General features: G+C 45.8%; 1 pseudogene; it reads left to right on the top strand.

Annotated features, from left to right (window-relative positions):
- The first annotated feature begins 953 nt into the window (after positions 1-953).
- On the top strand, positions 954-1,430 carry LOC147690046 (large ribosomal subunit protein eL32 pseudogene; annotated as a pseudogene).
- The last annotated feature ends 15,849 nt before the right edge of the window (positions 1,431-17,279 follow it).

Here is a 17,279-nt window from a genome sequence, read left to right as displayed (position 1 = left end):
TCTCAAATTTCTTTTTTTTTTGTTTAGGGCTACAACACAAAATCGTCCCTTGTCTCCTTTACTTTTACTAATTGTTATTGAACCTTTACTCAGAGCCATCAGAAACGGTATTGACACTAAGGCAATTAGTATTAAAACTGTTAATATAAAAACTTTAGCCTACACTGATGATGTGCTTTGGTTTATTAGTAATACTAAATCTTTCCTTCCTCCTTTATTTGATCAAATTTCCTCATATTCACAGATTTCAAGTAATATGTAAATCAATTTACCTCATAATGTTCATTAAACCCCTGAAACCTTACCCATAAAGGGAATCATTTTGCAAAAGGAAAAACTTAAGCATCTTGGTTTATGTTTTTTCTCATGCCATTGCAAAAAATCATTCACATTAAATTCTGCTAGTATTATAAATTATTTTAAAGACACATTTTGCAAATGGTCTGCACTGCATCTCTCATGGAGGGAAAAAGTGGATTAAATAAAAATGGTATCAGCCCCAATAATATTTGACCTCCTTGCTATGGTTCCTATTCAATTCCTTGTGCAGTTTTATAAAGATGTTGATAAACACTTTTCTAGGTGTATCTGGAATAACAAAACTTCTCGTATGAGTTATAAAACATTATAAATGGCTAAATACAATAGAGGCTTTGGTTTACCAGATTTATTTAATGATCATAAGACATCAATATTAAAACAAAGACCCCTTTGGTTTAATCATACTCACCTAATAACCTATTAATTGTGATAAGGTAACCCAATCTTAGCATATGGGAGAGGTAGGGCTTGCAGTACTGGAAAACAAATGAAAGTACTCTTCACTACCAGGAAAACAAAAATTTTAAAGTACATGTTCAACTTTTGAAATACACTGCACCGTGCCCTGTGGTCTGTTTATGGCCTAACGGAGGGGTGAATTATATAGATTAAAAAGGAAGGTTCCTTTGGCCTCTCTGCGGAGCAGGCGGACATTTTTGAGCCGCAATCATGGCTGCCCTAAGACCTCTTGTCAATCCGAAGAATCTTAAGAAAAGAACCAAAAAGTTCATTTGTCACCAGTCTGATCGTTATGTCAAGATTAAGCGTAACTGGCACAAACCACGAGGTATTGATAACAGAGTGCGCAGGAGGTTTAAGGGCCAGATCCTGATGCCCAACATTGGTTATGGTAGTGATAAAAGGACCAAGCACATGTTACCCTCGGGCTTCTGAAAGTTTCTGGTACACAACGTGAAGGAGCTGGAGGTGGTAATGATGAGTAACAAGTGCTTCTGTGCTGAGATCGCCCACAATGTTTCATCCAAAAACCGCAAGACCATTGTAGAGAGGGCCGCCCAGCTCGCCATCAAACTCACAAATCCAAACGCCAGACTGCGCAGCGAGGAGAACGAGTAGACTGCTCTTTCTTTGCGGCTGTTATTTGCAATAAAAACTATGAACTTAAAAAAAAAGGAAGGTTTAGTCCTCTCAGTAGGTTTATTTTGCCTTGTTGAAATAGCAATATATAAATGCACAGACAGGCTGGGAAATGACTAAGACATGTTTAAAGTACTGCGTACGTGGGTGGAAAAATCAGTGCGGCAGGCCCACTAGTAGCATCTAACTTATAAGTCCTGGCTACAGGTAGTGCCACTTTACTAGGGGCTTATAAGTGATTGATATGTGCCAAATGGATATACGCAAATGCTCCCATATGTTAGAGAGAGAGCACAGGCACTTTAGCATTGGGTAGCAGTGGAAAAGTATGCTGAGCCCAAAGGCCAGCAAAAACAATCAGGAAAGCAAGAAGTTGAAAGCACATGTTTAACTTTTTGAATACACTACACCCTGTCCTGTGGTCTGTTTAGTGCCTAGCCTTGGGGTGATTTATGAGGATTAAAAAGGACGGCTTAGGCCAGGTAGCAGATTTATTTTACCAGGTCGAAATAGCAACTTAAGACGGCGCACACAGGCTGTCATGGACTGAGACATGTTTAAAGGGTTACTTAAGTGGGTCGCAAAATCAGTGCTGCAGGCCCACTAGTAGTATCTAACGTATAGGTCTTGGGTACAGGTAGTACCACTTAACTAGGGACATATAGTGATTTAAATGTGCCAATTGGGTGTACACCAATGTTACCATGTTTTAGGGAAAGAGCACTGGCACTTTAGCAGTTGTTAGCAGTGGTAAAGTATGCAAATCCCTAAGGACAGCAAAAACAAAGTCAGTAAAATCACGGGGATTGAAGGGAAAACGTTGGGGGAAACCCACGCCAAGGATATCAGGTCCAACAAGCAGGCTTTGCATTTTCTGATTACCAATTTTGTATTTCTTTCAGGAACTTGGCACTATGGTGAGAAAAAATATTGGACTATCTCTCTGCTTCACAGCACATGAGACAGGACACTATTTTCATGTTCAGCAAGAAGCACCCCAAAGACTGCATCAATCTTCAGACATTCAGACATGGTCGTTTCTTAACAAAAAATATGAGCAGGTTTTATGTAAAATTATAGAAGCATGGGCTTGTTGGGAACCACAGATCCCATCCACTTTTTCTTTTCCGGTGAATCAAGAAGCTGGCAGGGAAAAGGCTTACAGAGTTGTATTCAGATATAGAGCACTTGTAGCCAGGAGCCCTGGGACCTCAAAGTAATGAACTGGAAAAAAAGGGAAGCAACAAGGTCCATGGATATGGGCAAACATATGGCAAAGAGGAGGAGGACTATGTGGAAGCTAAGGTTTGAAACTGAGAGATGCGTTAAGGAAGAGTGTGAGACCTGAGAGGCCCTTATTGGCACTAGGGCAACAGGTGCAGCCCTGGTGCCAGGAGTGTTAGGGATTCACAAGATTTCATTTAGGATTGTGTAGATTTTTTGGTCCTGTTTCTGTTTTTCTTGATGCATTTACTTTTATATAAGCTTCACATGTAATATGGCTTATGAGCTATAGAAAAAGTATCCCTGAAATGATCTCATAAGCCCTACACTGGGCCCTAAGCCATGACCCTCTTGCTCTCCTAAGCCTTGTTACTTTGAAGGGGCACTAAACTTAAAAAGATTTTTGCTAAGGCAGGGTTTAGAGCTTACAATTTTGAAGACCTATGTTTTTTGGCGCATTACACTACATTCTAAAACTCCACTGCCAATATTTTTTTCAAGTTGTTTCTCGAATAAAAATTCCTTTTATATACATAAATGTTAGTTTTTCAAAAGGCAGTGACTATCATATTAAACACGAAGGAGACATCCTGAGGTCCAAATCAAACTGCACAGCCAAGACCATTATAAAATGTATCCAAAGTGTCACAATTTTATTTAAAAAGTCCCAATGCATTTCGGGAAACATCACATTCGTGTTACGTGAGGTATGACAACTCCTCATACCTCACGTAACACGAATGTGATAATCGCACCCACATTTTCTAAAACGAGCGAGATACTTTGTGAGGTCCAATTTCAGATAATGCACACACTTCAGCATTTGTCACGATTCCCGTGACGAAAGTATATTTCCCGAAATGCATTGAAATGCATTGGTACTTTTTAAATAAAATTGTGACACTTTGGATATATTTTACGGCTCCTGTGCTTTGACTAAATATCTGTATGGCATTCGTGATGAATATAATAAATTGAAATGAACTTGGAAAAGTAATGGAAAAAGCAGTAAAGAAATTCAGGATTCCGTCGTGTTCAGTTAGCTGCAGCGCAGTTGGGCGGCGCGCGGAGCAAACGTGAACGCCTATAACGTTTTGATGAAATGAAGCACATAAACAATGGGTACATTGGAGTGCATCTCATCACTCATTCATGTACATTAAACAGTGTGTATCATATTGCCTCCTGTACCAAACAAACAACTTTTCCTGGAAAGGGAAGACCACTCGGTCCCCCCGAACGTATGGATGGGTGCCCCGATCCCCCGGGAAACCATTGTGGGCGGGGGGCGTGGTTCGGCTGGTATGCCCAAACCGGCGTAGCCGGAGCACGCCCTTCCCGCCCAGAAGGGGTTGTCCTAGACACCCACCCGGAAGTCCGCGCACGGATGGGTGTACCCGAGGAGGGCCCCCGCCCTCCCACAGATGGATAAATAGAGCGGGAATCCAATGAAGCTTCCTCTTGTTCCAGTGCTCGGAAGGCTGCACCACTAGTTGCTCGTGAGCCCTCGACGGAACAAGCAGCAATTTTGAGAACTTGTAATCTTTGTTGTTTCTCTTTCAGTGTCAGGCGTGTTGAAGCTCTAGTACCTTGTGGACCGAGTTGGACGGAGTAACCAAGATATGCCTGGCAAGAAAGCGGGAAAGAGCTCCGAGATGGAGAAGATGCTACGCACCCTTGTAAACCGAGTAGCGGTGATGGACCGAAGGATGGGTAAAGTGGATGTGATCGGTCGGGGCTTAGCAGAGGTTAAGAAGCAGTTAGCAGCGCAGAACAACCTCTCGGGCGGCCTAAGAAAGTGATAGGACCGGCCTTGCCGGACGTCGCCCCAGAGGGTAAGGAGAAGCGTAATAAGAGGAGGGCAGGTTCCAGGGAGGGCCCAGCCCCAGAGGTGCCCCCATCAGGCCCGGGCGCAATCAACCCAGTCGCACCGGTGGATAGCCCGGTACCAGGTCCGGACGTGGGTTTACCAATCCCCGTGGTGATAACGCCAGTCGAGGATGATCAGATGCCCCCAGAACTGGCCCTTCAATTAGCGGCAGTGTTACCATGGCTAAAGAAGAAAGCAGGGGGGGCAGTAGCTGCGGGGGATCCGGCCGAGGAAGCCAGAATAATAATGGAGCAGTTACGGCAGTCAAGGGCAGCCGGGACGGCGAATGTTCCTTATATTCCTCCACAGGTAGCAACGGGAGTCACAACGGATGCCCGAGCGAAGACAGCGGACACGGCGGTTGAACACGGTAAGAACCCATTGCCAATGGTTGGGGAGAGTTCAGTGCCTTCAAGGCGGGAAAGGTTGTCTCAGCTCATCCCAGCGGCCACGAAGGAAATGATATGGGGGGAAAAATATATTAACATGTTTTCACTGTTGACCGACCATCGTGAGATAGAGTACGCAAAGACCCAGAAAGATTTATGGCACCCCAGCGTATGGCGGGCCAAGATGGCGGAATTTAGGGTCGATGAGACCATGGCGAACTGGGTCAAGGCCTTTTCTATATTTACGATTTACAAAAGGGGGTGGTGATGAACAGAGTGTCTGAATTGAGCAGACCACTCTTACCCAGTCCAAAGATCAGGGCTTGATCCATCACCGTTATTTATCTCACTGCCCCATCCCAGCTCAGAACCTGGCTATATGCAAATCAGTCTGTCCCTGGCCCAGTGCATCATGGGAACAGGGCAGACTAAACTACCAAGCCAATTCTTTACCAGAAAGGAGACAAGCTACCGGGGACCGGTTTCTGGCATTTCAGCCTCTTCGGCCCGGCTTGCTTGAATCCTGATGGAGCAGTGAGAAAGGGACTCATGTCTGAGTATACCCTGCCACACCTATAGTGGCCAAAATCGATTTACAAAAGGGGGTGGTGATGAACAGAGTGTCTGAATTGAGCAGACCACTCTTACCCAGTCCAAAGATCAGGGCTTGATCCATCACCGTTATTTATCTCACTGCCCCATCCCAGCTCAGAACCTGGCTATATGCAAATCAGTCTGTCCCTGGCCCAGTGCATCATGGGAACAGGGCAGACTAAACTACCAAGCCAATTCTTTACCAGAAAGGAGACAAGCTACCGGGGACCGGTTTCTGGCATTTCAGCCTCTTCGGCCCGGCTTGCTTGAATCCTGATGGAGCAGTGAGAAAGGGACTCATGTCTGAGTATACCCTGCCACACCTATAGTGGCCAAAATCGATTTACAAAAGGGGGTGGTGATGAACAGAGTGTCTGAATTGAGCAGACCACTCTTACCCAGTCCAAAGATCAGGGCTTGATCCATCACTGTTATTTATCTCACTGCCCCATCCCAGCTCAGAACCTGGCTATATGCAAATCAGTCTGTCCCTGGCCCAGTGCATCATGGGAACAGGGCAGACTAAACTACCAAGCCAATTCTTTACCAGAAAGGAGACAAGCTACCGGGGACCGGTTTCTGGCATTTCAGCCTCTTCGGCCCGGCTTGCTTGAATCCTGATGGAGCAGTGAGAAAGGGACTCATGTCTGAGTATACCCTGCCACACCTATAGTGGCCAAAATCGATTTACAAAAGGGGGTGGTGATGAACAGAGTGTCTGAATTGAGCAGACCACTCTTACCCAGTCCAAAGATCAGGGCTTGATCCATCACCGTTATTTATCTCACTGCCCCATCCCAGCTCAGAACCTGGCTATATGCAAATCAGTCTGTCCCTGGCCCAGTGCATCATGGGAACAGGGCAGACTAAACTACCAAGCCAATTCTTTACCAGAAAGGAGACAAGCTACCGGGGACCGGTTTCTGGCATTTCAGCCTCTTCGGCCCGGCTTGCTTGAATCCTGATGGAGCAGTGAGAAAGGGACTCATGTCTGAGTATACCCTGCCACACCTATAGTGGCCAAAATCGATTTACAAAAGGGGGTGGTGATGAACAGAGTGTCTGAATTGAGCAGACCACTCTTACCCAGTCCAAAGATCAGGGCTTGATCCATCACCGTTATTTATCTCACTGCCCCATCCCAGCTCAGAACCTGGCTATATGCAAATCAGTCTGTCCCTGGCCCAGTGCATCATGGGAACAGGGCAGACTAAACTACCAAGCCAATTCTTTACCAGAAAGGAGACAAGCTACCGGCTGGGTGAGAGTATTCTGTTTAATTCAGAGACTCTGTCCCTCACCACCCCTTGTTGTAAATATTTTTGTCCACCCTAAGCGTGGAAGGGTATACTCAGATGTGAGTCCCTTGCTCATTGCACCATCAGGATTCAAGCAAGCCGGGCCGAAGAGGCTGAAATGCCAGAAACCGGTCCCCGGTAGCTTGTTTCCTTCCCAGTGTAAGAATTGGCTTTTGTAGTTTGGTTTGCCCTGTTCCCATCATGCACTGGGACAGGAACAGACTAATTTGCATACAGCCAGGTTCTGAAACTGGGATGGTGCAGTGAGCTAAAAAACGGTGTTGGATATAGCCCTGATCTCTTGACTGGGTGAGAGTATTCTGTTTAATTCAGAGACTCTGTCCCTCACCACCCCTTGTTGTAAATATTTTCTATATTTACAGCAGTAATGGGGGAACGTAAACCCGAAGTGTTGACCGACTTATCATGTTACCAGAACAGGATTATGGATTTTTATACAATGTACGGGGGGAATGAATGGAAGGGTTATGATGTTCACTTTCAAAAATCTAAAGAATTTGACGAGGCTTTAACGTGGGATTGTCTCGATACGGTGTCATGGCACAAACAGCTCTTGCCTGGATCGGCGGGTACGTCGTCGCCAGGCGGGAACGGGTCTGGGACAGTCCAACAAAGACCGGCACAGCCCTTTCGTGCAAGTGCCGGTGGGGAATCACAGCCCAAGACCAGCGGGAATGGGGGCAAGCGTGGGGTTTGTTGGGGTTTCAACAGAGGTAACTGTAACAGGCCCTAGGGAACATGTAGGTTCCGGCATGCTTGTTCGGGCTGTGGGAACTCCTCACACCAAGAAATTAGCTGTAGATCCAAGTCCGGTAGTTCGGGAGGAAAGGGGGGATCCAAGCAGGATTGATGTGATGCCTGGGAAGCAATCATCTTCACCCATCGACATCTTGGCTTTGACTCCCTGGCTGAACAAATACCCTGATCATGTATCCGCCGGGATTTTGAGGAATGGTTTCCTGTATGGCTTCAACATCCCGGCAGGGAATTTTCGGGGGAGCCCCTTTTGTAAGAATCAACTATCTGTTCAGCATAACCCGGCGGTGGCCGCCAAGAAAATTACCAAAGAGGTCAGCTTGGGACGGGTAGCAGGGCCTTTTGCCTGCCCGCCAGTGGTGGATTTTGTATGTTCACTTCTAGGAGTGGTTCCGAAGAAGGACCCGGGGGAGTATAGACTCATTCACAATCTGTCGGCCCCGAGGGGGGCCTCGGTGAATGAAGCTATTGACCCTGATGTATGTTCAGTTCGATACGCATCGTTTGACGATGCCGTCGAGCTACTGAATCGCCTCGGCCCCGGTGCTTTGATGGCGAAATCAGACATCGAATCAGCATTCAGGTTGCTCCCGGTACACCCTCGGGACCAGCGCTTGCTGGGATTCACGTTCCAAGGGAAGTATTACATGGATAAATACATGCCCATGGGCTGCGCAATTTCATGTGCTTATTTTGAAATGTTTAGCTGCTTTTTGGAATGGGCGTTCACCGAGGCCACTGGGCATAGACAGGTGATGCACTATTTAGACGACTTCCTGTTCTTGGGTCCGGCAGGCACTACGGAATGTGCACAGACACTGCAGGACTTCTGCACTCTCATGCAGGAGTTTGGGGTCCCATTGGCACTGGGTAAGACAGTGGGGCCATCTACTTCACTGGAGTTTCAGGGAATTGAGCTTGATTCTGTGGAGGGATGCTTCCGTCTGCCAATGGAGAAGGTGACCAAGTTCAGGGCTTCCTTAATACAATGCCTTGGTAAGAAGAAGGTGACCTTGCACCAGTTACAACAAACAGTGGGCCAGCTTAACTTTGCCTTAAAAGTAATTCCGATGGCTCGCCCCTTCTCACGTTCCATTGCACAAGCTATGGTCGGCCTCAAGGAGGGACACCACCGCACGAGACTGTCGGCAGAGGTTCGCCAGGACATGCGCATTTGGTTGGCATTCCTGGCGGACTTCAACGGTCGGGTGGCGTGGAACAAACCCCCAGCATCGTCTGACGAACTGGGTTTGTGGACCGACTCAGCTGGGAGCGTGGGATTTGGCGCAATCTTTGGTAACCGATGGTCGGCGCAAGTATGGCCAACGTGGTGGCACTCCAGTGGCCTAACAGGTAACATTGGGTTCTTGGAGCTATTTCCCATTTGGGTGGCTCTGCTGGCATGGCCGGAAGACTTTAGGGACCGCTCAGTAGTGTTTTGGTCTGATAATATGACGGTGGTCGAGTGCATTAATCACCAGGCAGCACGCTGCAAGTGGATCCTGAGACTGTTGAAAGAAATTGTATTGCGATGCATGAGATTGAATGTACAATTCAGGGCAAAACATGTGCCGGGTGTACTGAATAATGCAGCTGATGCACTCTCTTGTTCACACATGCAGGCTTTCAGGGGTTATCTACCCACAGCGGATCTACTGGCGGCACCGTTCCCCGAAGCACTGTGGCAGATCGGTGCCCCAGAGTACAGGACCTCGTGGCAGCCAGCTTAGCGCCCAGGACGTGGAAAGCCTATGAGGGAGTGTTTCGTTGATACTGCGCCTTTTTAGGGCCGGTAGGGAGACATAGCTGGGGCAGGAGGAATCCTTCCTAAGGTTCCTAGTGGCGCTTCATAAGGAAGGCCGGTCAGCCGCAACTGCCAACAGACATAGTGCGGCCATATCATTCATGGCACAGCTCCATGGCATACGGGACCAGACGGGTTCCTTCCTAGTCAGAAAGGCGCTCCGCGGTTGGCAGCGCGTGGAGGGCCGCAGACAAGATAGAAGGCACCCGATTGGTTTAGAGAGATTGTCTCTGCTACTAGCACAACTTGATGAGACATCCTCCTCCCCTTCCGAGGTAGTTCTGTTCCGAGCGGCTTTCGCATTGGCATTCCATGGGGCCATGCGGGTAAGTGAACTCGTGGCAAAAAACAAGAAGGATGTGGAGGGAGGCCTATGCAGGGATCATGTCCAAATACGGGGTGATTCTATGTTTATCTCGATAGCCAGGTCCAAGACAGACCAAGAAGCTTTGGGGAGTAGTGTTGTTTTGCAGCTCGCCAAAGGGAGCCCTGGTTGTCCCATAAGGTATTTAGAGGACTACCTGGCACAGAGGCCGGCGACATGGGGGGGAGCCTGCTTAGACACAAGGACGGCACCCCGTTGACGAAATTTCAGTTTCAGAGGGTGCTGGCATTTACGATTGCTGCGGCGGGCTTGAACCCGTGCGATTTTGGGACCCACTCATTCAGAATAGGGGCCGCTACTGAGGCTACGACTCGGGGTCTGGGTGCGGAAGAAGTTAAACAGCTAGGCCGTTGGTCTTCGAACTGTTTCAAGAGGTATGTGCGACTGCGCATGTTGTAAAAGACTGATGAAATGCACTCACGCTTGTTGTCTTTTGTTTGGATTACAGTTTCGCAAGCCTGTGATGCGGGCGGAATTGGGGATCGACCCAACACCAGAGGACCAATGGTCAAGGATCACCGACTAGAGATCGAGTGGTATGGGTCGTGGGCCACTCATACGTGAGGCGCGCCTGGGACGTATTCATGGCAGGTGACGCGACTCACGCATCTGGGGACTATGGGAGGCCTCTGTTTTGACCAATTTCAAGCGTTTGTGGAGGGACTCTTAGGGCGGCAAAGGTCACCGCCATCTGTAATCATAGTGCACCTGGGGGGCAATGACTTGGTGAGACTGGGAAGACGGGTGTTAGTTGAACACATATTGTCGGCAGTCAGCTGGTTGGCTAGGAGGCTCACTGGGTGCACAATTGCCTGGTCCCACATGATCCCCAGGAGAGTCTGGCGGGGGGTTTCTCTGTAACAGCGTTGAACCACTCGGTAAAGAAGGTCAACAACAAAATTGGGAAATTGTTTCGCTCCGCGCATTTACAAAGCATTCCCCATGGGTGTATTCAGGGCGATCACTGTTACTTGAATGATGGGGTTCACCTGTCCAGGGCGGGGAATGATTTACTCATAGGAGATTTCATAGCATGGCTAGTGGGATTGAGGAGGCATGACCTTTAGGAGGTGTGGGGGGCCGGATAGTCGGTCAACTATCCGGCCTGTGGCGGTAAGGTCATGATCGGTGAGCAGTGATTTCAAGGTCCCTAGGGGAAGTGCCACCCAGTACGGATGGGAGCGCCGGGGGGGAGGCGGCCATTGGCCCCTCCCACGGGGAGACGGCACCCACTACGGATGGGTCGCCTAGGGGGAGACGGCCATAGGCCCCTCCCAGGGGGGAGACGGCTATATGCCCCTCCTACGAATTTCCCGGGGGCCGGATATCCGCTCCGGCGGAAGAGAGTGTGGGGAAGGGGGGGGGGGTCCACGCTGTCCTTCTTACGGATACCTCACACGGGAACTCGGACGACCTTTAAGATTGCGTCGAGTGAAATGGGGCCCCCACGACAAGGGAAGTTACAGTTGGCAACGAGGGTAAAGTCCTCTGCGCATGCGCCACTCACACCGCGAGGGCGGGAATTTGGTAGTAGGGATCTGACACCGGTTAAGACCTTGCCGTTGGCCCTTAATGCTAGGATGCACAATTTTATTTTAGAATGTTATGCATTTTCAGGATGCTAGACTCGGCTAGGAAACCTTTGTATTAGAGATCTGTTAAGGTTAGCCAAAGAACATGTCTTCATCAAAATGTAATGGAAGTAAAATTGTACATAATTCATGAAACGTTTTAATTTAAAGTTTTAAATTTTGTTTCATATTTTAATAAATACGTCCGGGGGGGGGTGACTCCCCCCCGCCTTCCAAAAGCTCAAACTTGTGTCTGTCTCCTCCCATGGGGAATTGGTGTTGGGAGGGGGTGGCGGGCATCCCGGCCCATATTAGTGCGACTTCACAAAAGAACAATGGGGCTTATTTCCAAGCCCCTTGCTCCACTTTTGCGTCACTTTTCCCATTTTAAAAATGATGCAAAAGTGGTGCAAGGGCCTTGTAAATCTGCCTCAATGTGCTCATCCTGTATGTCCTTCTACGAATGCTGGCTACCTGCTGCAGGTTGGGCCTTTCATAATCTTATATCGACCATAGTGCTTTTTGTAAATTCTCAGAACAATTTCAAGCAGATTTCCACAGGACACAGAACATAACCACTATTATGATCACTGCTGGGGAACCTTAACCTCGGTGGAATTGTTTGCGAGCCTTTGGGTAGTTTCTAATAAGGAGAGAGTACATTTTTAACACACAATCATATTGGACTCTATTATCTGAAGCTCTTGTTAATATTATCATCAAGTAAGGCAATCATAAACTGAGCACTAAACCTTATTGCAGCAAATCCTCCTGGCAGGCTACAAAAAAGGAGCGGATAATAAAAACTCACAACAAGCACTGGCAAATCCAATTTGTCTGATCTTTGATATCACACACCGACCGATTGACTTTTGCAAACTGTCTTCATAGAAACCTTACAATAGCCTCTTTCAAATAAACAAGAGGTTAAATTAAATACTTTGCATCTGTGCTGTGCCATCAAAGGTGATGCAGATCACACAAAGCGTTGATGTTGCATTTACTTTCCAGCGTCGACTTTACACTGGAAAATACACTGTAAAGTAGCTTTTAAGGAACATAAATTAGCACTATGAACTACTTTGCATTAAAGGGGCATCTCAAGGGTAGGACATGGTTTCCCATGTAATCCCTAGGCGTGGGTGAAATTTAAATTGCACCAGTATAATTTATGTAATTATGTGTTAAGCTTGTTGCGTGAAATTCCTGAAATGATGTCATTACACAACTTTCCAAAATTCATCGCCGCTCTTGGCAAACTTTAATGCAAATGGTGCAATTAGAGGCAATTTGTACTAAAAACGTAAGCCCATATTCACAAATGTTTAGCGTCGGGTTAGTCTTACCTTTGTAACTCTAAGCCACTGCTAAACCTATTTGGGGATTAACAAACCAATGCTAATTGGTATTGGCATTGGTTTGTATAGAAAAGTAATGCAACGCAGCACAAAATGCTATTTTCCAAAGCAATCACCAATGCTTTTTGATACTAAACGTTATCTACTAACATTAGTAGACAGCCAATTAATGCTGCTGTAAAGCAGGAGTTAAATGAAGAAATGTTTGTTTTTTCCTTTTTCTTTCGAATTTACATGTGTGCTGCTCTGTGCAACATACATACAAAGTAGGACAAGCTTTGAAGTGTGTCTTGGCATATTATTTTGTACAGGAAGGATCCCCTTCCTGTATACAACCTATGCTAGACTTAGGCACAAACCCAAGCACTATAGCACTAAGGTGTGTACCTGGAGCGCAGCAGCAGAAATCACCACCAGGAGTAAGACAATGGAAGGAAAGTGCCATATCTTTGTGAATATGGCACTCTTTTACTGACTCCTATGTCACACCATGCAGTACAGCCTCTTTAGGGGCTGCTCTGCGTTCCGTGACAATTTTCAAAACCTGGGTTTATAGTGAATGCACAGAAACAACAGAACTGAAGCAGCTGTTTTTCACAGGGACTTTATTTAAATGCATCCTTGCATCAAACATAGCATAAATGAGGGATTTGCATTTTATGTAATTACATGCAATTATGTGTAACTCTACCATAATATTGGAGGAATACACAAAAGCAAAGTATGCAAATTTTGCACACACCCATAGTAACCCACCTATGGATTCTGACGCAGAGCCTGACTTATAGTTAGGGCTTTGTGTCAAAAATGTTTGCTTCCTTGAGGCAGATGTGAAGTTGGAGAAAGGGTTTTTCTTCAAATGTTTAAACCTTTTCATGTGTACTGTACTGTGCAGCAAATGTACATCGTTAGAAAAGTGTTAAGCTATTCCTAAACCTAACTTTTTTCTACTGGAAGGATAGCCTTCCAGTCCTACAACACTATGCTAGACATCACACAGACACCCTTGAACCATGGTGCAGAGGTGTGTGCTTGGCACAAGGCACCCTAAAGAGCACCAGTGCTCCAGTGCTAGAGGATAGAAAAACAGCACCATATCTTAGTATATATATGATACTGTCCTTCTCTCTCCCTTTCACGCATTACAGCACAGCAAACTTTGTGTGACTTCTAAGTATATTTGCCCCAAGGTGTCCAATTTTGTTACTTCACCTGGGAAGATGAAGGGCTCTGGCTCTTGACCTTCAGGTATGCATAAGAGTTGAAATCTACAATAGAAGTACACAATGACTCTTTGAAGGAATTTTTCACCATCAGAAAAAAGTGATTGTTTACATTGAGTTAAACCACAAGTATTAAATCACAAAACTACATGTAGTTATTATTAAAAATATATTTTTTAAATAATTCCATTAATTATTTATAATTTATGATCATGTCAATGAAACTGAGGTGTATTCAAAGGCAAACAACCATAAATATTTAATTCATAACATTGTTTTTTCAGACACAGTAATACATCAGAAAATGGACAATGGGTCACCTAGGAGACACAGTTCGACTAACCTATTAGGCACCTAAAGCAATTTAGAATATGAGCAAAAACCCACTCAACCAGCCCCAGAAAGAGTTCTTTGTGATCAATATTCAATCGGCGTGAGATTGTATTCCATTTAGGCCATCCAGAAATAATTGTAGTGGAATGATTTTGACCTTTCAGTCACTGGGGTCACCATATAGTACATGAGACCAACTCCAGGACAGAGTATTCCTAAAGAACCCAAATTGTCAAAATATAATTTAAAAATGTAAAGCATTAATCAGAAATCATATCTGTATAGAAACATGGAAATGAGCTCCATGTGAATTCAGGCTGTGGACCAATCACTTTGAACCACATGTTAAAACTAAGGCCAGCCCAAATGCCATTGTGAATAATGTTCCTTGCACAGTAGTGGTTTACCAAAAATATCACAAACAGCTAAAGATTTTTTTGATTCTCCAATTACAGAAGGAGAGATTGATTTGGATACAAAGTCCTTTGAATTGCATAAATCTCCTGGTCCAGATGACATTTCAGCTCTATTTTACAAGGAATTTTCTTTACACTTCTTCCCTCATTAGTTTAAGCTTTTTTCCTATTTTAGTTCCCCAAGAACAACTTCTGAGTCTACTTGTAAGCATTGATTTATTGTTCTTCCAAAACCTAACAAAGAAGAGCCTACTATTTTTTCAAATTATCACACTATCACCTTAATGAATCAAGATTGTAAACTCTAAGCTAAAATTCTTGCAACCAGGTTGACTCCTGTGCTGGATTCCCTTGTACATACTGATCAATCTGGTTTCATGAAACATAGATACTCTGTAAACAATACTAGAGTGTTATTATATGCTATTGAAAAGGATCTTCCTTATCCTCACCTTCTGCAGTATTGGCATTGGAGGCTGGAAACATTTTTGAGAAAGTTTTTTGGCAATACTTACTTTTTACTTTATTTGCATGTAATTTAGCGGATTCATTAATTCGTATGACATCAGAATTTTATTCTAGCTCATCTACTTGACTTTTCATTAATGGAGAAACCTCTATCAAAAATTGTTTTTAGGGGTACTAGACAAGGTTGTTCCTTGTCTCCTTTACTTTTCCTTGTTGTTATTGAATCAGAGGACCGGCAGGCTAGTGGTGGCACAGCTTTGACGGATCCAGCTGCCCGATTACAAGTCGGGCAGCCAGACCACCCTGTGTTGCCAGGGAACAGCTGTTTCCTGGCATAGGAGCAGTGGTGAGAGGCAGCAATATGCATGGTGTGACCGTTATGGCCCACCATGCATGTTATGAGTTTCCTCCCTGCTGGGCTTTTCATGGCAGTCCCACTGCCATGAAAAGCCTGGCTGAGGGGAAACAAAGGAAAAGCTACAGGGCCCTCGTATGCTTCATGCATATGTGGATGCACACAGGGGGGCATAACATGTGCTGCCCTGAGTGCTTGAAAATATGTTCCTGCACGGCATGGACTCGTAAGTCCATGCCATGCCGGAACCTTGTGGGATGTTCCAATTGTGGTACCTTTTTAAAAGGCACCACCGCCTTTCAATGTGCACCATAGGGGAACCATCATGCTGCCCTGCTGCCAGACCACTGAAACGTCGTAATCTGGTGGTTGGGGGCATGCGCTTTGTAAGAGTGGTGGTGCGGTGGTTTGCATTGCCATGCTACCACTCCGACAAAATCTCATACTCTGGCCCCAAGTGAATTAGTATTAACAATGTTATTATAAACATTTTAACCTACGCTGATGATGTGCTTTTGTTTAGTAATAATCCTGAAGTTTCCCTTTCTCATTTATTTGATCTAATTTCCTCATATTCACAGATTTCTGGGAATATGTGTAATACTAACAAAAGAGAATTTATCCCTCTAAGGGGCCAATTCCGATTCGGTAAAATCCTGTACATCTGTACGTAGCACTTTTCCCGTACGAATCGTATCCTCGAACGTCCCCATACGTACGATGTAGTATGATGCATACCCAAAGCAGTTCTCCGTCCGAATCGTACCAAAGCCTGTACGACTCAATAATCCGTTTGAATCGCGTTCGGAACGTGCAGTACGCGATGTCCGTACGGACCGAAGCAACATTTTCCGACCCAGCAAGTACGATTCGTCCAGTCAACACTCCTTACAACTCTTCTTTTATGAGAGCTCAAAACGTCTGGAAAAGCAGAATTCAACTTGAAATGCGTGCAAAACTGACCCCCGGTACAGTTCGTACACCCCATGATCTTAGGGGTACGGTTCGTACACCTACGATCATGGGGTACGGTTCGTACACCCCATGATCATAGGGGTATGGTTTGTACACCTACGATCATGGGGTACGGTGCGTACACCCCATGATCGTAGGGGTGCGGTTCATACACCTACGATCAGGGGGTATGGTTCGTACAACCCATGATCATAGGGGTACGGTTCGTACACCCCATGATCGTAGGGGTTCGGTTCATACACCCCATGATCGTAGGGGTACGGTTCGTACACCCCATGATCGTAAGGGTTCGGTTTGTACACCCCTTGATTGTAGGGTTACAGTTCGTACCCCTACGATCATGGGGTGTACGAACCGTACCCCTACGATCATGGGGTGTACGAATCGTACCCTATGTGATTGTGTGGCTCTCCGTACAAATTGCTCATACGCGATGTTTACCGTACGAATCGGGTACTCATTCCCCGGTCCAGATCATACTTGTCGGGTCATACGGAATGTTTACGATTTGTACGGTTCACTTTCAGGGTCCGTATCGTATGGATTTTTCCTTGCTTTTCTTCGGTTTGCAACTATTCAGATGTATTTTTTTACTACGAATCGTACTACTCGATTCGGACGGATTTGTACGATTCGTACGGAAACGGCTACGAATTCGAATCATCGTACGGATTTTGTTTCCCGAATCGGAATCAACACCTAAATGCTCAGTGCCCCTCCTGATTTTTTACCCATAAAGGAAATCAATTGGCAAAAGGAAAAACTTAAGTATCTTGGTATATTATTTTCTCATACCATAAAACAATCCATCGCATTAAAC

Source organism: Lissotriton vulgaris, chromosome 9 (assembly GCF_964263255.1).
Source record: "Lissotriton vulgaris chromosome 9, aLisVul1.2, whole genome shotgun sequence".
NCBI classification, from domain to species: Eukaryota; Metazoa; Chordata; class Amphibia; order Caudata; family Salamandridae; genus Lissotriton; species Lissotriton vulgaris.
This window is presented reverse-complemented; position numbering and strand designations above follow the sequence as displayed.